General features: G+C 37.3%; 1 pseudogene; it reads left to right on the forward strand.

The window, feature by feature from the left end:
• The first annotated feature begins 1,723 nt into the window (after nt 1–1,723).
• LOC118847080 lies at nt 1,724–2,329 on the forward strand (annotated as a pseudogene).
• The last annotated feature ends 20,354 nt before the right edge of the window (nt 2,330–22,683 follow it).

Consider the following 22,683-nt stretch of genomic DNA (forward strand, 5'->3'; position numbering starts at 1 on the left):
GGTGGCTTGAAGCATCATATTTTCTTCCATCTCCTCATTTTTATTCTCTTAAAAAAACTTTGTTTTATTAATGTTTTACATTATTCTCTATGTTTTCCATATTTTAAGTGTTTTTATTGCATATAACAATTTATTTTTTTAAATCCATTCCTAAAATCATTTTTGGAGAGATAAATCTATATCTATTCATATATATGGATATATATGGATATATTCATATATCCATACATACATTTTCAATTTGTGTTTTCTTTTATTAAACTCTTTTATATTCTATCCCCCCTTCTCTTTTAGGTCAGTGCACGCAGTCTTTGTGATTTGATTTGCTCATAGTAATCTGATTTTGGTCTTTCACCACTTGTCGAAACCAGTTCTGACAAGAACATGGTCTTCATTCTGCTTCCCTCTACCTTATGTGTTCTCTTAATTTGAATGGAATCAATTTGTAATTTTCCAGAAATTTATCTGTTAAAATGTTGTCCCTTTTGAAAAAATATTTTAATTCCACCCTCTTCCTTCTTCTTTCACTCTTCCTTTTCCTCTAGAATCAAATCTCCCATTTGAGGGTTTTATGAATCTTCTTGTTGTTCAGTCATTCAGTTGTGTCTGACTCTTTGTGAACCCATGGACCATAGCACACCAGGCCCTTTTATCCTCTACTATCTCTTGAAATCTGTCCAAGTTCATGCTCACTGCTTCCATGGCACTATCTATCCACCTCGTGTTCTTCTTTCCTCTTCTCCTTTTGCCTTCAATCTTTCCCAATGTCATGTCCTTTTCCAATGAGTCCTGTCATCTTAATATGTGGCCAAAATATCTAAGTTTCTGTATTTGACCTTCCAATAAATAGTCTGAATTAATTTCTTTAAGTATGGACTGATTTGATCTTCTTTCTGTCCAAGGGAGTCTCAAAAATCTTCTCCAGTACCACAATTCAAAAGTATTGATTCTGCAGAGCTCCGCTTCCCTCATAGTTCAACCCTCACAGCCATACATTGAAAAACCATAGCTTTGACTATATGGACCCTTGTTGGCATGGTATTACTTCTGCTTTATATATGCAATTTTCTTCTCCATTTCCTCTGTAGCCTCATATAATTTGCAGCTCCTGGATGACAAATGTTTTACTTGCACATTAAAATAATAAAAACAATTTTAGTCTCTTCATCTTATCTGGGCCAAAATGTAGGGGCTACTCCTAAGCAAAATTCCACTACTGATTTGACTTACTCCATTTCTTACCTATGCTCATTCATGCCTCTTCCGGCTTAATGAGCCACCGGCTTTGCTCTTACTTTTAAGTAGCCTACCTAATTAGTGTGATTAAAGATCACCTCTTCCTTCTGCTCTGTCTTTTGGAGACTCTTCTGGGGATCTTAACTCCCTAGAACATTAATTGATGAAAGGGGGAGTGGGGTGTAGTCAGAAGCATTCTGTAACCTACATCTGATGGAACCTACTTTCTTTCTTTGCCTTTCCCTCATGCATTTCTTTCATGATGTGCTAACATTCCCATCCTGGTTCTGGGTTCACCTTTCCACCCATCTCTGAGATGTTGCATCCCTTCTTTTGCTCATAATTAACTTTGGTTCAAAGAGGCACGACCTCTTCTTGGAAAAAATAGTAACCAATAAACAAAAATTAACTGCCTCAAGCCAAAACTAAGCCTGAGTTTCACTCAGCCCCCCAATTCTTGAGCCTGAAACTCTGCCACCCGGCTGCCATGAACCCCAAGTATGATTACCTGTTTAAGCTGCTGCTGATTGGAGATTCAGGTGTGGATAAGTCCTGCCTGCTGCTGCGCTTTGCAGAGGACATCTACACTGATAGTTACATCAGTATCATTGGGGTGGACTTCAAAATCTGCACAATCCAACTGGATGGTAAGACCATGAATTTGCAGATCTGGGACATCACTGGCAGGGAGCAATTCCACACCATTACCTTGAGCTACTACTGCAGGGCCCACGGCATTATCTTGGTGTATGATGTGAGTGACCCTGACTGCTATGCCAATGTGAAGTAGTGGCTGATGGAGGTGGAGTGCTATGCCAGCGAAAGTGTCAACAAGCTGCCGGTGGGCAACAAGAGCAGCCTTGTTACCGAGAAGGTGATGGGCCACATCATGGCCAAGGAGTTTGCCAATTCACTTGGCATCCTGTTCCTGGAGACCAGTGCCAAGAATGCCACTAACATTGAGCAAATCTTCCTCACTATCGCCACTGAGATCAAGAAACGCATAAGAAACATGCCTGTTTCCATTGGGGAGCTCCCCACTTTCAAGATTGTCTGCTGTCCTGTGAAGCTGGTGTGTGAGGGTTGTTTCTAAGAGTCCTAACTGTGGTGGAGGGGTCCAAGGTTGTATCCATGGAGATGGCCAACTCTTCTCACATCATTGGTGTCCCATCAGAAGCAAGAGGAGACACTCCTAATGTCCCTCAAATTCACACCCCCCTTCACTCCACCACATGGAACTTAGTTTATTTGGTTCCCCCAATTTCCTTCCGGGAATCTTGGTTAAACTTGTGCCCAGGTGACCCTCCTTCCTGTTTAATGATTCATTTTCCTTTAACTGAATGCTATTTACTCAATAAAGTGCAATAACTTGTTAGGAAAAAATAACTGCCTCCTATGTGCTAAGCATTGAGCATCTATTATGTACTAGATGCTGGGGATAGAAGCACTAGAAATAAAATTATTTCTACTCACAAAAGGTTTACATCCTAATGGGAGGGAGGAGAGAAACAACAAGGAATATATAAGTATATAGAGAACAAACATAATGTGAATAAATACAAATAAATGTAAGGTAGTTAGGTAATTGAGAGACAGCAGGGTGGGGCAATTGACAGAGTACTTGGTTTGGAGTTAAAAAGGCCTGAGTTCAAATCCTGCTTTGTGACCCTGGCAAATTGTATATCTTTACTTGGACTTGTTTTCTTTATCTGTAAATGAGGGAGTTGGACTCATTGACCTCTGAAGTTCCTTCCAACTCTAAATCTATGGACCTATGATCACATGAAGGAGGATGCTAGCATTTAACGGGATCAAGAAAAGCCTCCTACAGACAGTGATACTTGAGCTTTGTCATTTAAAAACAGAGGGATTTTATGAGGTAGAGTTAAGGGTGTGCATTCCTGGCATGGTGGATGACTAGCACAAAGACATGGAGACAGGAGATAGAGTGTTGTGTAAGGAACTGAGAGAAGATCAGATTAATGGCAATTCAGAATGGGGGGGCATTGTGGTGCAATGTGGCCATAAATATAGGTTGGTCCAAGAATTCAGAAGTGGGGAACTTATGGCCTGGAGGCCATCTGTAGCCTTCTAAGTCCTCAAGTGTAGCCCTTTGATGGGATCCAAAGTTCACAGAACAAAAGTTTGGATTCAGTCAAAGGCCTCACTTGAGGACCTAGAGGGCCACACATGGCCTTGAGGCCATAGGTTCCCCACCCTTGGGTCAAGTTGCAAAGAGTTTTAAAAGAAAATATTAGGAGTTTATATTTTTATTCTAGAAGCAATAGGGGCCCAATGGAGTTTATTGAGGAGGAGAGTGGCATCGTCACTCTTATGCTTTAACAAAAAGATTTTGGTAGCTGTAGTGAGCATGGTTTGGGGTGGAGAGAGATTAAACTTGGGAATGCAATTAGGAGGCTATTGCAATAGTATAGGTCATAGGGGATGAATGCTTAAATTAGGTTTGTGGTGGCATGAGTAGAAAAAAAAAGATGAGTGCAAGAGATGTCGTGGAGGTAGAACCATCCAGATTTGACAAAAAATTGGATATTTGGGGTGAGAGAGTGAAGAATTAAGGATAACACTGAAGTTACAACCTTGGGAGTCTAAAAGAATGCTTTGCCTTCCACAGAAATAGGGTCATTTGGAAGAAGTATCAGTTTATTTGAAAAGAAATTAAATTAATTCACAACTAAATTCCCTGCAATGAAAACTTTTGTTAGAATTATCTTGTTCTTTGGCAACTCTCATCTTTATTGATTTTTATCAATTCTCTTTATTCTTTTATTTCTCCTTTGAACCATTCTGGTCATTTTTAGAGTTAATCCATAAACATTTTGTGCAACTTTTTAGAATTAATTGTAGTATTTTCATCTTTGGGAGTTTTGGGCTCCATTTCCATTGGTGCAAAATACTTGTTCATCTTGCATCATTTTTCTTACAGTTTTTACTCAATATTTCTCATTGGCCAGCCCTTGTCAATGACTAGGACACTGTCAAGAGATTAACTTTGCAAGCTAATCTCTTATATTATGACAGCCACAAGGGATGAAGAGCTTGGGTCCCCAGCCAGCAGGACTACACAGGGTATAAGGAAAGCACCAGGACTCAGGAGCAATGACAACATATTTTTCACCTTAAGAATTGTATTATGTTGCTTTATTTTCTTGTTGTTTTTTTTTGTGTGGGGGGGGGCAGGGATGTGGTATCATTGAGCTTCTTTCTTGTTGATTTAAGATGCTGGCTGGAGCTGAGAGCCTTGGCCACCTTCTGCTTCTTTATTCACATTCACTTTAATAGATAAACTGAAAAAATAGATTGTCTGGAGAAACTTTGGCATGAGACTTTACCACTTCACAGAAAGCAATATTTAGAACAAGAGTGGAGATGGCAAGAGACTAATGTGTTTGATATTAGTGTCACTGAGAAGTATAAGGGCCATCAGAAACACTGGATTGCACTGAAGTTACTCTTTGCAAGTTCTAGGAAGAGAGATAATTACAAATGATGGCAATGCTGTCTGTGTCTTACCTGAATTTCTAGTGAGTTGAACCTGGGAAAATGAATAATCTTGAAGAACTTGCATACTATAAATTCTGATTCAGAATTTCTGAGTCTCAGGCTGGAAGGAACCCTGGAGGCCATGTAGTCTGACATATCTAAAAATCCTCTCCACAAAGCCCCCAGAAGTGGTCATCCATTCTGTGCCGTAAGACCTTAATGGATTCAATCTCCCTACCTAGAGAGGCAGCCCTTTGCATTTTGGGGAAGTTAAGGAGTTTTTCTTTTCATTGACCTAAATCTGCCTCTGTAACAACAATGTTGCTAGTAGCTGCTGTGGGTGTGTAAAGACCAATAACACCAGCACAAAGGAGGACTGCTAGCACAGGCTCTTTGATCTGCTTTTCTAAGGAAAGCAATTTTAAGGGGTTTACAATCTCACTTTAATTAAACATATTATATATATATATATATATATATATATATGTATATATATATATATATATATATGTGTGTGTGTGTGTGTGTGTGTGTGTGTGTGTGTGTGTGTGTGTTTGTGTGTTTCACTTAGTTCACAGGAAAAAGTCAGCACCCTGAACTTCAGAGAAAATACAAACAGAAATTACAAGCAGAAATTATATAAACAGAGCAAATAACACAAATCAGCAGACAGGCTTCTAGCTGTCTGACCAAGTCAATACATACATAGTTATCAGAGAGCAAAACACCAACATCTAGGTTTTTCAAAGCCAGAGTGGGGAAGAGGGCTCCTTAATGGAAACCCAGAGTCTTGTCTGGCCAAATCACACAAATACTCTTCCCATGAGTAAGCCCTCAAAGGAAAATGCTAACCTCAGAGCATATATACCCTGTTTAGGGCCCTGGGGCTTAGCACCTACTTAGCAAAAGGTTGTGGGAAATATCTCCAAGCAGGACTAGCACCACATCATACGTATTGTTTCCCATCAATGACTCTTGATTCAAACAAAGGCACTTGATTTCCAAAGTGCCAAGAAGCACTCCAAAACAAAAGACAACAAAAAGTCCTACTTTGCTTGCCATTACAGCTCCTGGCCTTTTATGCTCACTGCTTCTCAATCTGTCTTCTGGGGTCCAAGGGAACAAAGCTAATCTATCTTCCATATGATGGGGACCTGAAGCCTCCTGTCACCTATGATCCAGGTTTTCTTGTCTTCAATACCAGTTCCTGCTGTAGATGTGATGCAAATGGTGTCACAAGAACAGAAGTAATGGCAAAGAGGCTTCTTCCTTGAGGTCCTTGCCTAGAACAGTCCCTTGCATTGAGCAGCAGAAAGCCATAGCAAATAATGTTGCATTTGAAGTTAGAAAGTGATGAGTTCAAATTTTGCTTTTGACAGTTGCTATCTGAGTAATGAAAGGCAAGTTGAGAACCTTCAAGTCTTGATTTTCTCATTTGTAAATTGGGGATAATAATCTTTGTGGTTACATACCTCATTGGAGTGTTATAAGATCCAGATGAAGAATATGCATAAAATACTTTGCAAATCATACAGTTCTATATAAATAAATGCCTATTATGATTTAATAACTATTTGTTGATTTGAATGAAGAAATGAAATGTAAGTGACTGACTGAAGAGTTGATGTGAAGGGAATGGAAGAATAATAATAAGGAAGAGTAGTCTAGGTGAGAAAAAGAATTCAAATAGAACCAATAGGAAGTTGAACCAAGAAGAAGCCAGTTGAGGAAACATTTATCAGAGAGTAGAAGAGAAAATGCAAAGAAAACATGTGATGTGTCTAAATTGAGATCTTACTGTCTCTCCCATTTTGGGTTAGTTTCAAAGGCCATGTCCTCTTTCCCACAAAAATACTTTTCAATTGGCCTAAAATCAAGCATTAATTTGCTTCTCAGGAACAGAGCAAAATTATTTCAGTGAAAGGGTTTGTTAGAAAAAGACACCACTTCTTGAAAAGATGTTATTTTAATAATATATGAATTTAATAATATAATTTAATGATGTATGAAACCAGCTGAGCAATTGATAAGCATTTGTTAAGGTGCTGAGGACAGAAAGGCAAAATGAAAGACAGTTCTCGCCTTAAGAGAACTTATATTCTACTTTAGAAAATAGTTCAAGAAGAACAAATAAATTCTACTATAATGTGGACACGCTCTCTATTAAATAACAGGGGTCAGTTCCCCTCTACTGTCAGGCTCAAATGAGATAATGAGATAATATATGTGAAAAACTTTTAATATTTTAAAGTGCTATATAAATACTGTAGGCAGAATGGTATAGTGGGTAAAGACCTGCTTTCTGAACCTCAGAGACTTGGATGCAAGTTCTTTCTAAGGCACATACTGGCTTTGTTATTGGGCAGGTCACATAGTCAGTGAATGCTCTAGGTAAGACTTGAAGCAAAACTCGAAATTGAGGAAAAGGTGTTGACCTGTATTGGTTGAGGGAATTTACTCACCTGGGAGTTTCCTACCCAAGTTCAGTTCCTCTCTCTACATAAATATTAATATAATTATAATAATAATTATTATTAATTATATTTCATTTTACTTGGCTAAATGGAAACATTATGTTTTCTGAATATAGATGTTTAAATTGTGGGTCTTCAGTCTGCCTCCTTCTTCCTTGAAACTAGAGAAGTGAATGGACTGCTGGTTTTGGGGTTTGGTGTTTATTTGTGTGTGTGTGTGTGTGTGTCTGTGTGTGTGTGTGTGTGTGTGTGTGTGTCTGTGTGTGAAGATCTAGTTCAAGAACCAATAGTCAGAGGCTTTAAGCCTGTTAAAAAAACCTGCCCCCCCAAAAACCCCAAAACTCATACCCTCCCAAAAAATCCTGTCTTTCAGATTGAAAGGCAAAATGAAATTTTTATATTTTTTGAAGGTTATAATACTGAATAAGTGATATCAAGGCACTTTTAAAGTTTGTTGGCAGGGAGGGAGACCAATGGAATGATATCCAGTAAGAATGAATTCTCTATTATTTTGCAGTGATCTCTGGGCTTATTTTGCAAAATTTTGCAAATTTTCTTAGGAATTCAAAAGTGTGTCAGGAGTACTTCTGGCAGATTTTTGAACCCTATATTTTTAAATGCATAAAGGAAAACTCACAAGATTACAAAATCTATATTGAAACACACACATACACACAAATACAAAAACAAACATCATATTAAGAAGCCCTAAATATGGAAGATGGGCTTACTATCCTCCCGAGTGTCATAGTAACAGCAGCTGACATTTTCTATCCTTTTAAAGTTTGCAAAATGCTTCACATGCATGATTTCCTTTGATCCTCATAACTTGGCAGTGAAGTAGGGCTTATTACTATATTCATTTTACAGATGAAGAAACCAAGGCACACAGAGGCCTAGGTCTCACAAGAAGTAAGCACTTGAAGCAGGATTGGAACTCAGCCCTTTCTGACTCCTTGTCCAATGCCATATCTACTTTGCTAAGCTGTCTCTGACAGGCAGCTAAGAGAGTAATATGTAGTTAACTTAAGTTTTGTGAACAGAAATGTATTTTTAGATTTTGAAGCAGATGCGCTCTGAGATATAAGAGTAAACTTTCCAGTGCCATCTCTGAATGTGACTCAGCAGTATCTCCAGAAAGGAGAAAGTGGTAGAGGATTTCAGAGGAAGAAAAGAATCATGTTTATCTGGACTGGTAAAGGAGCAGATAAAATAGGAGAAAGGGCAATCAAGTTGGGCCTTGAAGACAGAGTAAAATTAGAAATTCAATACATTTGGAGTTGTCTGAAACTCTCTTCTCCCTCACCCCATTGACAATTAAGTTTCTGAGTATTAGTGCTTCTACTGCCACAAATTAATATTCTTCCTCCTTTTCCAATCTATCAATATTATGTATGTATTTTTCATTTTTATTTTAAATAATCAGTCAATTATTTTGGAGGCTGGATCTGTCTATCTCACGCAGGCTGAAAGTACAGTAGCTGCTCTGGTACCATTCCATTACTGATCGGTTTGGGGACCTGCTTTGTATCTGATCTGGTTCAATTTACCCCTTCTTGGGAAGTCTGGTGGTCTCCCAGTTTTGGGTGTTCACTATATTGATACCAGGCAAGGTAGATGGTCAATTGGCTTAGCCCACTGTAGCTCAGAAGGGAGACTGAGCTCAGTCCTTTGGGTTTTTAGGTATGCACTACTCAAAGAATTAAAAAAAAACAAATCTCTCTGTCCCCAATAATTTAAATTTGAGCACATTTATTTATTTAGGTCATAAAATTATATTTTAATTCTTTTCTTATATTTTCCATGTGAAAAGGAAAGGATGTGTTTTGAACATATATAAAACCATACTTAGAGACATTACCTAAATATTCCCTAGTATTTTTGTACCTTTCTCTTTAGATTATTTTTGTATATGTAACCCAGGTTTAAGCCTGTAGTATTTGCATAAGACTCTCCTCATTGGTGTAAAGAATTATGACTCAGTGCTCGTACCTTCACAAGAGGTTCTACATACTTTAAGTATGTGTTTATTAGCTTGTATATTTTTTTACAAGGAAAATGGAAGCTCCTTAAGGGCAGGACCTATTTGTCATTTTTATCTGTTTCCCTGGAACCTGGTATGATGTCCAACACATGGTAGGAGTTTAATAATTGATTCTCGAATTGAATTAAATTGGTATTGTTACGTTGCAAGGCTTTTTATCTTTATAACGGACCATTGCATAGGTAATGTTGGGAACCCTAGTTTTTGAGAAACCTAGCTTCTCTTTTCTACAGTGACTAAAATGTTACTACTGTAACAGCATATTGCATCAATTTCTATAAAAAAAGAATGGCGATGCCATTAAATATTGGCTCCTTCATATTGATATGAAGGAACAAGAGTACTATCATCCCTGACATTATACGTACTGACTTTGGAAATATTTTGTATATGTATAATATCTATGTAAGCATACACATATACAGATGTGCTTATATGTATACAATATAGGTATGTTTGTAGTGTATATGCACTCATGCATTATTATACACATATATACATAAACATAAATATATACATGAATATGCATGAACATATAATACACAATACATGTGCTTATACAATACACAAAGGCATACATACACACATGATATATAGATATATTTATACACACATACATATAGAATATATACATACTTCAAGATATTCATATTTGAATACATGTGTAACACAATATGCAATATACACACATGCACATACATATAAAACAACAATACACATCCATGCACACATAACATTTAGAGTACTTATAAGCACACACATACATGCATGTATATATTCATATACACATACATGTAATATTAATATGCATTAATATATATCCACATCATATATGGATGTATCCTGTACACATGCATACACACGGAAATACACACACATATGAATCTGTGAACTGTTTTGTTTTGTCTTTGCAAGTGCGACTTCCATGTTATATCTGCATACCATATTCAAGCAGGAAGCTCTAAACCATGTGGACCAGGCCTATCCTGATGCTAATCTCCATTCTCAATAATGTGGCTGCCTCAGGGGCAGGCTTATTGATCGGTGGTTCATAATGGTATTTTAACTGATTACAAATGAATTTTCCTATTAAGTTTTCCACTGTCCTCTCCTTTATATATTTATTCTAATCACAGTATGGCAAAATTTACCACCATCCCCCGAAAAGTACCCAAGTGATGGCTTCCCAGCAGGTGCTAGATCAAACAGGTCTTGTCCTCGGCCCCCTTGAGGGGCTTCCATGGATCACAGGAATTCTGGTCCTGCCCTCTAGGTGACCTGCGATAGAACTGCAGAAGACATGCTCAGTTTCTTCCCAAGAATAAACAAAGTACAGATGAACTATTTGTGTCAGCTCAAATGGAGGAATTTATTTTTATATGCAGACTGCTTGCCTGTGTAGTTGATTGAAAATGGCATGAAGTAAATCTCGCCTAATAGATACTTATGGAGGAATTTTATTTAACTGTCCAATGGGGTGAATGTCAACATTTCTCCTTTGATCTTAGTAGGGAAATACTGGTTTCAACTGGGTATGGCATGTTGGGAGGGCAGTGGGAGAAATGACAAGAAAACGAGTAAGTTGTACAGAAAGAAAATATACAGCCCTAATAAAATGCAGTTTGAGAAAGTCTTTGTGAGCTTCAAAGGCCCAAGGCAAAAATGCTACATAGCCTTTGGGTCTTACCTAATCCTTGGAGTATCATTAACCAAAAGTGTTGAACTCAAATGTGGAGGGATGGACTCAGGGCCTGTTTATGCTATGGTAGATGATTTAAAAAAAATTTAACCTGAGATTTACAATATGTGTCTCAATCATTCACAAATGTTCATTGCTATGGAGAAGGGAGATGGGGAGCTTTAAAAGCACAGGAAAATAAAGCAAAGAAAGATAGCCTATGGCAGAAGGTAAGTTCAGGAGACAGCATGGAGATGAAATTCATATCCACAAAGACCAGGTGAAATGGACTATTGAAATATTATCTATCAATTTCATCATTGCTGTATTGATAGGCAGGCTAGAAAGTTCATATTACTTTTCCTATGTTAGCCAAAATGGCCACCATTCTTTACTTTGTGGTCGTAAACGGAGCCCAAAGGATGACTATTGATACTTCATCATTTTATTATTACCTCGGTATTTTTCCAAAGGTATGTCAATCTAACTTCATTTAGTAAGCCTAATCTGGACAACACGGAATGAGAATTAGGCAAACACCAAAAAGAATTATCCTTATAAAAAACCGAACCTTCAATTCTTAAACTTAAAAATTTTATTCTATTTATTTATCATAAGAAATATGATATTTTCTTGAGAAAAATTTATTCTATTCAAATGGGAAGAAAGCATGAAATCTTCTTAGAGGAATTATTTAATTTTTGTGGTTTCGAAGTTCAGCCAATGAATTGATTTTTAAAATCTCCAAATATATGAAAATGTTGAGTTGTGGGAAAGACCAATTAGCCAACTGAATTCTACCTTCATTGCTTTAAAAAAAGATTTCTCTGTGAATATGAACATTTCTATTCAATGGTATAAAGCACTTGCTCTTATTCTCACATTGCTTATTAGAATGTTGATAACCATACATTTATTAAGGATCACTAATGTGTTATGTTTACAAATTTACAAAATTTATGAGACGATTCCTGCAGTTTGGACTTGCCGTCTATTGTGACATATGGGACAATTAAGATATAAACAGAAGGAAATACAGAAAGAAGATTGATACCTTGTGATCGGTGCATGCAATTTGCATTCAGCTTCTCGTATCTGTATTTTATTTAGCGGCACCTACTCCATATTCATGCACACCTTCTTCCTGAAGTCAGAATGAATTGGGTGTAATTATCTGTGAGCTGCATCTGACTTTCTGTGCCTAGGCATCGAGTTGCATGTCTGACCAGCACTTACTTATTAGGTGGATCGCACTCACACCAATTTTGAAGTGAACTTAATAGGAGCATAGAGGTCATGCTGCACTCATAGGGGATTAACTGGTCCAGAATGGGTTTTCCAAAGTGCTCATCAACGGCATATTCTCCTCATAATGATGCTAATAAGTTTTCTTTCTTTCATCTATTCAAGACTAACATCCTTATTGAATCCAAGCAATCCGCACTGCCCCTCACAATTTCCTTTCCTATTTTAGCCTCGGCTACCTCATTATGGTACAGTTAAGCCATTCAAACTGAATGCCTTAAAGGAATTTCAGATTTTTCCCCCCTTCAAATCAAAACACCACATAGCTTTTGTGCTCTTCTCTGATGACTATAGCTAATAAAGGCCTACATAAAAATAACAAGAGAAAAGCATTCTGTTGCACAGTTCTGTGGCCCTGAAAAGGATATTACGTTATTTTAACAAAAGACAAAGAAATGCTCATGAATATGAGTCACATAACAATATGAGATGTGTAAATGCAGTAGGGTCTCAACTAGCTGGGCTAATAGAGGAGACCATTGTTAGGGACGATCCAGAATAGAGGGGGACTCAAAAACCATTTCTATTTGATTTGGGAATGAAGTTTAATACATTAAAACATAACTAATTCAGCATCACGGGAGGGGGGCAGTCCTGCATTTATCTTAAAATATTCTTTAATTCATTTTATTGCTTTCAAGTACATATAATAACTCAAACTAGGCCTAGTAGAGGTTCTTAGAAGATGTGCTTGCATGAACAGATAAGAATGAGCTGTGATCGGCATATGGATCGGATGTAAATGAGTGTTCTTCAAGTGCTCAAAAGCATTATGACAGCATTTGTTCTCTTAAAGAGTACAGTGTAATAATTCCTTTTACAATCCAGTTTATACTATTTATTTCCTTAGCAAACGTATACTTGATAGGTAGTGCCAAGATGAACTTTAATTTAGTCCTTGTCCTAATTATCACTGGTTCTGAAGTGCTATTTTTGCCTTTTTTAAAAATCAAAGTGGGGGGAATGTTACATGTGATTTCATGAGTAAAGAAAAACTTTAATGAGGAAATTCCTCTACCAGTGGTATCCGCATTGCCTTTTAGGATCATAGATTCAGAGCTCAAAGGAGCCTCAGAGACCAGCTAGACCAGCTGGGGGTAAATTTTACAGATGAGGAAACTGAGACTGAAAGACACAGGATTTATAGTATTAAAGAATTGTCTCTAGAATACTCAAAGATAAAGTGACTTGTCTAACGTCATTCAGCTGGTATATACTAGAAGTGAGAAACCCAGATCTTCCTGACTCTGTGGCAAACTCTTTATCCACTAGGCCCCACCATAGTTCTTCTATGAAGTAGAAAGTCTTAAGTGAATCAAGCAGGTGGGATTTTGGAATATTTTCAAAGAATGAAGTTATACTATGAAGCCCCACCAGCTTCCTCATTCCTATCTTCCCTTCCTGAATCATTAGGACTCATGGGGAATACAGATAATGCCACTTTTCAGATTGGCATTCAAGGGCTTAACCACACTACCCTCCTCCCCTTTTCCATTATTACCTGGCTCATGTCATGAATACATGTGTTGGAGACAGAAGGACAACAGGAGGACAAGAGGACAATTAGAATATTTGGACTTCAAAGCTCTTTCAAGTCCTGCTAAGGCAAAACTAAGTGTTGAGGAAGATTGTGGCTAAACAACCTCCTAATAATTTTCTCATCAGCAGAATGTAAGTTCCCCATGGGCAGGTACTGTTTCATCTGTGTCTTTGGATCCCAAGCATATGCTGTGCAGTTGTAAGGCCTGGTACACACTAGTCTATGAAGAACTCAAAACAAATATTACATGGAAGTCAATGGAGAGGCTCTTAATGAGTGTTACCACACAGAAACATATAAGAAACGAGGAACTTTGAAGAGTAGGATAAAATATGTGATCAGAGAAATCTACAACAAGAAGAGAATATAGGCTGGTGATATAGTGACAGTGAGTGGTTAGAGGGGGACAGTCAGGTGCTACTGCTCAGGAGAAATCAAGGAAGGCCTTCCACAAGATGGATCGATTCTCTATGGCTAACTAATGGGAGTACACAGATAAGAGCTGTACAGGAAGGGTCAGTATGGAGGGGTGATGATCTGAAACATTGGAGGAATCATCCAAATGGATGATGTCACGGGTTCATTTGATATTTGAATGTGCTCAGAATCTAGCATAAAATAGTCACTTAAAATATATACTTGTTAAATAAATGGATGAAACAATCATGAATAGACTGGCATGAAATAATGAAGAGTGAAATGAGCAGAACCAAGAGAATGTTGTATGCAGTAACAATATTGTTTTAAGAACAACTATTAATGAGTGTCATTTTGACTATTATAAATAGCCAAATCCACTGTAAAGAACACATGAAGGAATCTAGAGAAAAAATGGATAAATGCAAATATACATAGAATGGTTATACATACACACACACATGCACACACACTCACATTTGTGCCTAATGGTCACCATCTCTAGAGTTAAGGTTGGGGGGAGGAAAGAAAAAAAGGGAAAAAAAGAAAATTACATGATAATTTTATTATATATTTAAAAGGAATAGCAAGTTGAATATAATAGATTCACAGTTTCATGTACAATCATTTTTTTATTCTACTATGTTATGAAAATGCTTGTTTTATTTCTTAAGTTCAGAATAAAATAAATAAAATAAAAAACAAATTATAATGATTTTGTTTTGTTTATGAGGAATCAAATTAATACTCAATTCCTCATACCCCTCCACTAACAGAACTGACCATTGTTTTAATGTTAAGTGAGCAGTACTGTGTTAAAGCCATCCCAGGGATCATTTACATCTGAAGGTACCTATTTAAAAATATTCTTTAAGAAATAAGGCTACTAATTGATATAAATTATGGAACCTACCAACTCATGAGGCCTTGAGAAGCAGACATGAATGAGTTGCTCAATGTGGCAAAGACCTCCTTCATATTTTCCCTCTTTCATCCAATTTTCCACCAGGTTGTGGGATTACTCCAACTATTGGTTGGAACATTTGCTCTTGAATTTAGAGAACTCCCCAAAGACTAGGATAAGGGGGTGTAGGGAAGAGGGATTTAGTCAGTGGATAGAGTAGAGACTGAATCAGTACTCTGGAGTGAAGTGATTCTTTTGCTAGTTGCTAGGAGGCAGAAAGTTTCTTTCAGACTTTTTTTTGCTTTCATCTTATGATTCCAGTAATATTTGATCTTCTACATAAGTCTCTACAGCGTCTTCTCACACTTGTGAAAAGTTCCCAGGAATAAATTCTGGAACGAGATTTCAGAGAAAAGAAATTTGTCTTTTTTCAGTTCCAAATATTCTATTTGGATGATAGTTATCCTATTAGCAAATGAGACAGGTAAGTATAGATTTCCCCTTTGTCCACTGTAGTCATGAATCTAGAATTGATGATCTTGAGTTTCAAGTTCAATTTCTCCTGTCTCTTTTAAATGGGATTTTACATTGTGATTTTTTATACTACATGTTGAAGAAGGTAAAAAAGCTGATTCAAAAAACACATATTTGATTTCCCTAGATGGTAGAAATACATGTGTCAATATCTAATTAATTTCTAGGTAACAACTGTTGCATAGGATTTACATAAATGTTTTCCAAATACTGTACAGACGTCTTTACAAAATCTGGTTACTGTGTACACCTTGATGCCCATCCGTAAACTAATTTTCAAAGACAAAATCACATCAGTAGAATTTTTGACCCATGTAGGATCTTCCAGATGTTTTGGTATGCCCTTTGGGATCTCACTTATTTCAAGGTCTATATAGTAGAGACAAATTGTGCATTTACACAGCTAAAGACTAACTGAATTCCCCCAAGAACATTCAAAGGCTTTTATGTTTGACCAAACTCTCTGTTCTGCTACTTTGGAAATGAGGTATTAACAATGACATGTTAATAGGAATGGAGCCATACCTTCACCATATGGGTTATACAACTTAGAACTGTGTCCTTTGGCCAAATCTAAAAGCTCCATCTTAAGGAGATAATAAATGAGATCAAGGTGAACTGGCCTTCTACCATATCATGGATTAAACAATTTATTTCAGCTTGATTGGTACCTTATTCAGGAAACACGCTAAGAAAAAGCTGTTTGGTCACAGTGCTTAGCTATCAATAGAGTGCATAGAATTCATGAAATCCTGCCAATGTGCCAAGCAGATTCTGATTTATAAACATGACAGAGGTTAGCATCACATTCTATGGACAATAACAAGTCTTTCTAGCATTTACTACATCTTTCAGTGAAGGTCAGCGATTGGAATGGGCCAGCTATTAAAAACTTTTTTTTCTATGAGATTTACATAGTGGCTTTACTTGTCAAGGGGACAATAGGAGAACATTCAAACAAACAAATTCTCTCATAATGTTCTTACCCTATGGGGAGGGGAAAGTGGTAAGTATGAAAAGAATAAACAGAAAGGGAGAAAGAGGTAGGAGGGGAAGGGGATCAGAATAATTTCAGTTAACAGTAGCCAATGCATCCATCCTTTCTCTTTAAAAATAGGGGTAAAATATTTTTTGGGGGAAGGGAAGAAACAGTTGAATTCATCAAAATGGTCTCTTTGAAAATATTAATTTGTGGCTAGTATCTAGTTAGATGGAATTTAACTGCTTTTAGCAAATTTTCCATTCAGTTATTAAAGAAAACATGATTTGTGTATGTAGACATAGCCTTTAATAATAATTAATTCATTCTATAGCCCAAATAATTTAGAAGAAAGTCAGAACGTTACACGTCTCCTACTAGAGGTGCCTCCAATTTTCTGTAGTCAAGAGGGGAAGTCTTTCTCCTCTAATCGCCATTGTTGCTTACTGGGCTCTTAGAGGTAGAGTTAGAAGGAATTAAGCAATCATCTCATTCAAAACATTTAAGTATTTAGTCAATTCCAGGCACTATGCTTCGTACTGGGGATAGAAAGACAAAAGAAAATGAAACTGTCCCTTCTTATAAAGAGCTTATGTTCTATTGGGCAAGAAAACATGTACACATATTAGTTTATTGAGAATACATTTATGCAGAATAAACAAAAATAAATGGGGTAGTGAAAGATGGACACTAATACTTGAGTGGGGTGAGAGGTGAGGGAGGCTGGGACCAAGAAAGGCTTTGTCTGGAAGATTCTGCTTAAATGAGTCTTGAAAGAAGTGAGGGATTCTGGGAGGTAGAGGTAAGGAGAGAGACTGTATACTAAACATGGGGGATTGCCAGAACAAAAGTACAGAGATGGGGTATGGAGTGTTATATGTAAGGAATGGAACAGAAAGAAGGTGTTGTCCACTCTCACACACATATACACATGCATATATATGTATAATGAGACTTGCAAGCTTGATTGGGTATATTACTGGTATATTACTCACTCTAAGTCACTATTTCTAGCTAGTCCCAGAACATCTTTACATCTTTCCAGACAACCACCAGGAAATTAGGATTTGCCCAGAATAGGTATCTTGTTACCATCTTCATTTCTCCTCCCCATTCCTACTCAATATTATCATTCCTAATGCAAAGGATAATAGAGCCCTATGGCTCTATTCACAATCTCTCTGACTGAAATTCCCTTCTCTGGTCAACATTTCCTACATGTGCTGTGTCTCCCAATAGAGTGCAAACTTCTTGGTAATATACACTGATTCATTTTTATATTTGTATCTCTGGCACTTAGCATAATTCCTGGTACTTTGGAGGTACTTATTTTAGAGGGCCATCTTAGAGTCAAGAAGGTCTCATTTCAAAGCTTAGCTGATGCTACTACCTATGTCAATGGAGACAACCAACATCCCAGTGTTCCAGGAGAGTTGCCATTCTACACTAGTAGAGGGTAATTTTCACACCAGGACTTATTTATATTGATGCAATTACAACAAGACCTCCTCACTCCAAAAATATGAACTCATAGTTATATAGCACATTAAGGTTTAGAAAGAACTTAAAATAACTCTGTACAAAGTAGGGAGTATAAGAATCTTATATACATTTAGAAGAGAGATTGCATTGTATAGTGGATAGAGTTAAGTACTTAGAGTTATTAAGACCTGATTTCGAATCCTGCCTATAACCCTTGCTGGCTTTGTGGCCTTGGGTACTTTATTGAACTTTTATGGGACTCAGCTGTCTTTGTACAGACATCTACCAAGTGATATATAGGTGAGGTATATAGGTACCTTGTGTTGGTACTAAGGAAGTAAGAGTTCCTTGATGCTTTTAGAGGTGGGGAAACTGATGATCTGAGAGGCAATATTACTTGCCCATGTCATACAGTTGATATATTTCAGAGCTAGTACCTAAACTCGGGTCCTCTGATTCCAACATTCATACTTGTAACAACAATGTTGCTAACAGTTGCTGTGGAGGTCAATGACCAACAACAAGACTAACCACAAGAGCACACAGGAGAGCTGCTAGCACAGGTTCTTTGATCTGCTTTTCTAAGGAAAGCAACTTTAATGGGTTAATAATCTCACTTTAATTAAAGATAAATATATCATTCACTAAGTTCAAGGGAAAAAGATAGCACCCTGAACTTCAGGTACAATGCAAACAGAAATTGCAAGCAGAAATTATATAAACAGAGCAAATAACATGCAAGAATCAACAGACAGGCCTCTAGCTGTCTGACCAGGACATCACCTACATAGTCACCAGAGAGAAAGGCACCAACATCTGGGGTTTCAAAGCCAAGGGGCTCTTACAGCCACCCAGAGTCTCATCTGGCCAAATTGCCAACACTCTTCCAATAGGTGTACACTCAAAAGCAAAATGCCAAACTCGGAGCTCATGTACCCTATTCAGGGCCCTGAGGTCTCAGATCCTACTGAGTCGGAAAGATCTTTAATCGCTAGCTCCGCATCATGTACATTGTTTCCAATCAATGACTCTTGATTCAAACAAAGACAAGACTCAAAGACACCTGATTGCTTCAGTGCTAAGAAGCACTCGAAGACAACAAAAGGTCCCACTTTACTTGCCATTACACTTGAAAGGCAAGACTCATCAAAGGTACTTGATTACCTCAGGGCTGAGAAGCATTCCAAAACAAAAGACAAAGGATATCACTTTAACTGCCTGATTCAAACAAAGGCAAGACTCATTAAAGGCACTTGATTGCCTTAGCATTCCAAAAGAGAAAACAGTAAATGTTAAACTGACTGCATGGCCTTGGGGACTTGATGGCACTTTTATGAGATTTAGGTGTCTCTGTAAAGACATCTGCCAAGTGATATGTAGATGAGGTATATATGTACCTTGTATTGGTAGAGGGAGTTCACACTAAGGAAGTAAGAGTTCCTTGATGCTTTTAGAGGTGGGGAAACAGATATTTAACATTACAGTACTCTATGACACCACATTGCCTTTCACCACATTGAATATATACATACATACCCACATGTGTGACTACATAAGTATATATAATATGTATATACAATATGAATATTCATGAGCATATATGTACAAGTATGTATACATACACACATACAGGTGTATATGTGTATATGTATACTCATGAAGTCTTTCCTGATCATGAAGTCTCAGAATCCTTTAACTTTATAGTACTGAATACCTAAATGTCAGAAAAGTTTCTTTTGGAGGGTGGAGTAGTAATATGAGACAGCTATTTATTATTGATAATTTCCCACAATTTGAACCCAAGTCTTAGATGGTATGGAGATCATGATCCATGAGTTACACTAGCTAAACAAAGTCAAATGGTTACTTTATGGTAGTAATGAAAGCTTACCTTAGAGTTAGCTCTCAAAGCACCGTGGGAGACAAAATTCAATAGACCTTTATTAAATGCAAACTTTATCAGAAAAGGCTTCTTTGTGATGAACACAATAATTCAGTTTAATAGAAATTTATTAATAATGATGAAATATCTTAATAATGAGACATATAATGCCTTTTTGAATTGAAGAATCCGTATTTATCTGACCTACTTCTTATTTTTTTCTCTTTTTTCCTATGCTGTGTACAATATACTCAATATACTAATCTCTTCAACTAGAACATTGCCACAATTACCTGGTTGCTATTGTTTTGGGGTCTGAAATTTTCAGGTGATTGCTTCAACCCGTCTGCTTTACCCTGACTACAGAACTCAGGCATCAAACTCACTAGTTTTACATACAAATCTCATAAACTATGTGGGAGGCTAAGTGACTAAGCAGGACTGGTAATTCAAGGACTCAAGTCTCTTTGTTTAACAATGAACCTCCTTAAGGCTCAGTCTCTGTCTGAAAAAGGGAGGATGGTAGAATGATAGCCTATGAGAATGCTTAAGATTTGAGTTCACAGCAGTTGGTTAAATGGAGAGAAAGCCTACTGTAGAAAGTTTCATTGGCATTTCTCTATGTGGAGAGAGGGAGAGGAAGGAGAAGAGGGAGGGAGGGAGGGAGGGAGGAAAGAAGGAAGGAAGGAAGGAAGGAAGGGAGGGAGGGAGGGAGGAAAAAGCTGCATTGCCCAACTGGAACTGGCCAGTTGGGCAGCTACTACTACTCACAGGATGTCTGACCTTATTCTCAAAGAGGAGCAAGATATCAGGAAGAAGATTTCGTGACTTGCAAGTGAATTGGATTTAAGTGAGGGAGGGCTGTTCTGGCTTAAACAGAAACAATTGCCATTTACAGTGACTATGAGCTATCAGAATCCAAACAAAGACCAAGTGAGGCTTGGACTGGGATCTATTGCTGGCCAATCAATGAGAGCCAGAGTGATTTGGATTTAAGGCAAGGTCCATAAAAAAGAAATCTAGCCAGCAAACCCTAAAGATATCTTGTTAGTTTCAGCAACCAAATTTTAGTTTAAGAGATTTTTATTGAAGAATGAAAGCCACTGAGACAATAATGCTTATTGAATTTATTTGGTTTACAAGGTTGTGTGTCGCCCTTAGCTACCCACTTTTAGAAATGTCCCCAAAGTTGTTTGTAGTAAATGTAGGGACCTATTTCCATGAGATTCCACAACCACTGCATTCACCAGTCAACTTTTCTTTCCACCAACCTTAAGTAGAAGTCATACATGTTGTGTGGCATTGACCTTACCCTAGCTTTCCAGCCTGGCATCCCTCCTTTGGTGTTTGCTTTATGTTCTTGTTACCTCCAAATTGGAGGGAGGGAAAGAATGGAGTTAGCTATCTGTAAGAAATGGCTGGCCGGTTTCCAATAAAGGAATTCTTAATCTTTTTTGTTTCATGGACCCCTCTGTCAATCCGGTGAAACTCATGTATTCCTTCTCAAAATCAGGTTTTTAGATGAGAATAAAACACGTAGGATTAAAAATAAAGCAATTATATTGAAATACAGTTATCAAATACTAAAAGCAATTCATATACCTCAAGCTAAGACTTTCTCTAAAAAGCTTGGGGCAGGTAGAAAAGGTCAATATTTCCAACTATTCCTAGGCCCAGAGTACAAACATACTGAATACAAGTAATAAGCACTTTGCTTCTTGTGAAACCACAAGGGTATTGCAGCACTTTATATAGGTTTATGAGGATTTCTGTTTAAAGGAAGAAGTACTAGAAGACTTGGGGCCTATATAGGAACACAAAGAGGTTACAAAGATTGAGCTCAAACCTACCTTTTTGGAGCCACAAATGCAAGAGAAGAGTGATTCTCATAGTCTTATGGGGGAAGCAGATGAAACAGTCCTCAGTTGGGGATGTGACAGAAATTGTTTTCTGTTGCTTTACTATTACTTATGTCCTGATGCACTTTTAGAACAACACCTGACTACCTAAGCTTCAGAAATGTTTCTGCATATAAGGGCCCTATGATCCAGACAAGTAATTTGCTATTGAGAACCACTCACCATTTTGACCATTTAATGAGAGGGTACAGAGTTCCTTGGTCAATGGGCTGAGCCAGTTTAACAAAATCAAACAGCTCTTTGTTGAAGAAGTTGTAGAAATTAATATTTTTCATAAAAGCCATTCTTCTAAATAGTTTGTTAAAGTTCACATTAAAGTGGAAGCTCATAACCTGAGGGTCCACAGAACTTCAGTTTAAGGAGTCCATGAACTTGAATGAGAAAAAAAAAACAAAAACAATATATCTTTATTTTCTTATGTATTTTCTTTTTTTGAATTTTATCATTTTTATTCAATATTTTAGTCTTCAACATTGATTTCCACAAGATTTTGAGTTACAAATTTTCTCCCCATTTCTACCTTCCCCCCATTCCAAGATGACATATATTCTTATTTCCTCCTTCCCCAGTTAGCCCCACTTCTGTTACTGCACTCCAGCCCCCATCCCCTTTCCCCTTACTTTCTTGTAGGGCAGAATAGATTTCTATGCCCCATTCCCTATATATCTTGTTTCCCAGCTGCATGCAAAAAACAACTTTTTCTTGAGCATCTGCTTTTAAGACTTTGAGTTCCAAATACTCTCCCCTCTTCCCTTCCCACCCACCCTCCCTAGGAGGCAAGCAATTCA

Source organism: Trichosurus vulpecula, chromosome 4 (genome assembly GCF_011100635.1).
Source record: "Trichosurus vulpecula isolate mTriVul1 chromosome 4, mTriVul1.pri, whole genome shotgun sequence".
In the NCBI taxonomy this organism is placed as follows: Eukaryota; Metazoa; Chordata; class Mammalia; order Diprotodontia; family Phalangeridae; genus Trichosurus; species Trichosurus vulpecula.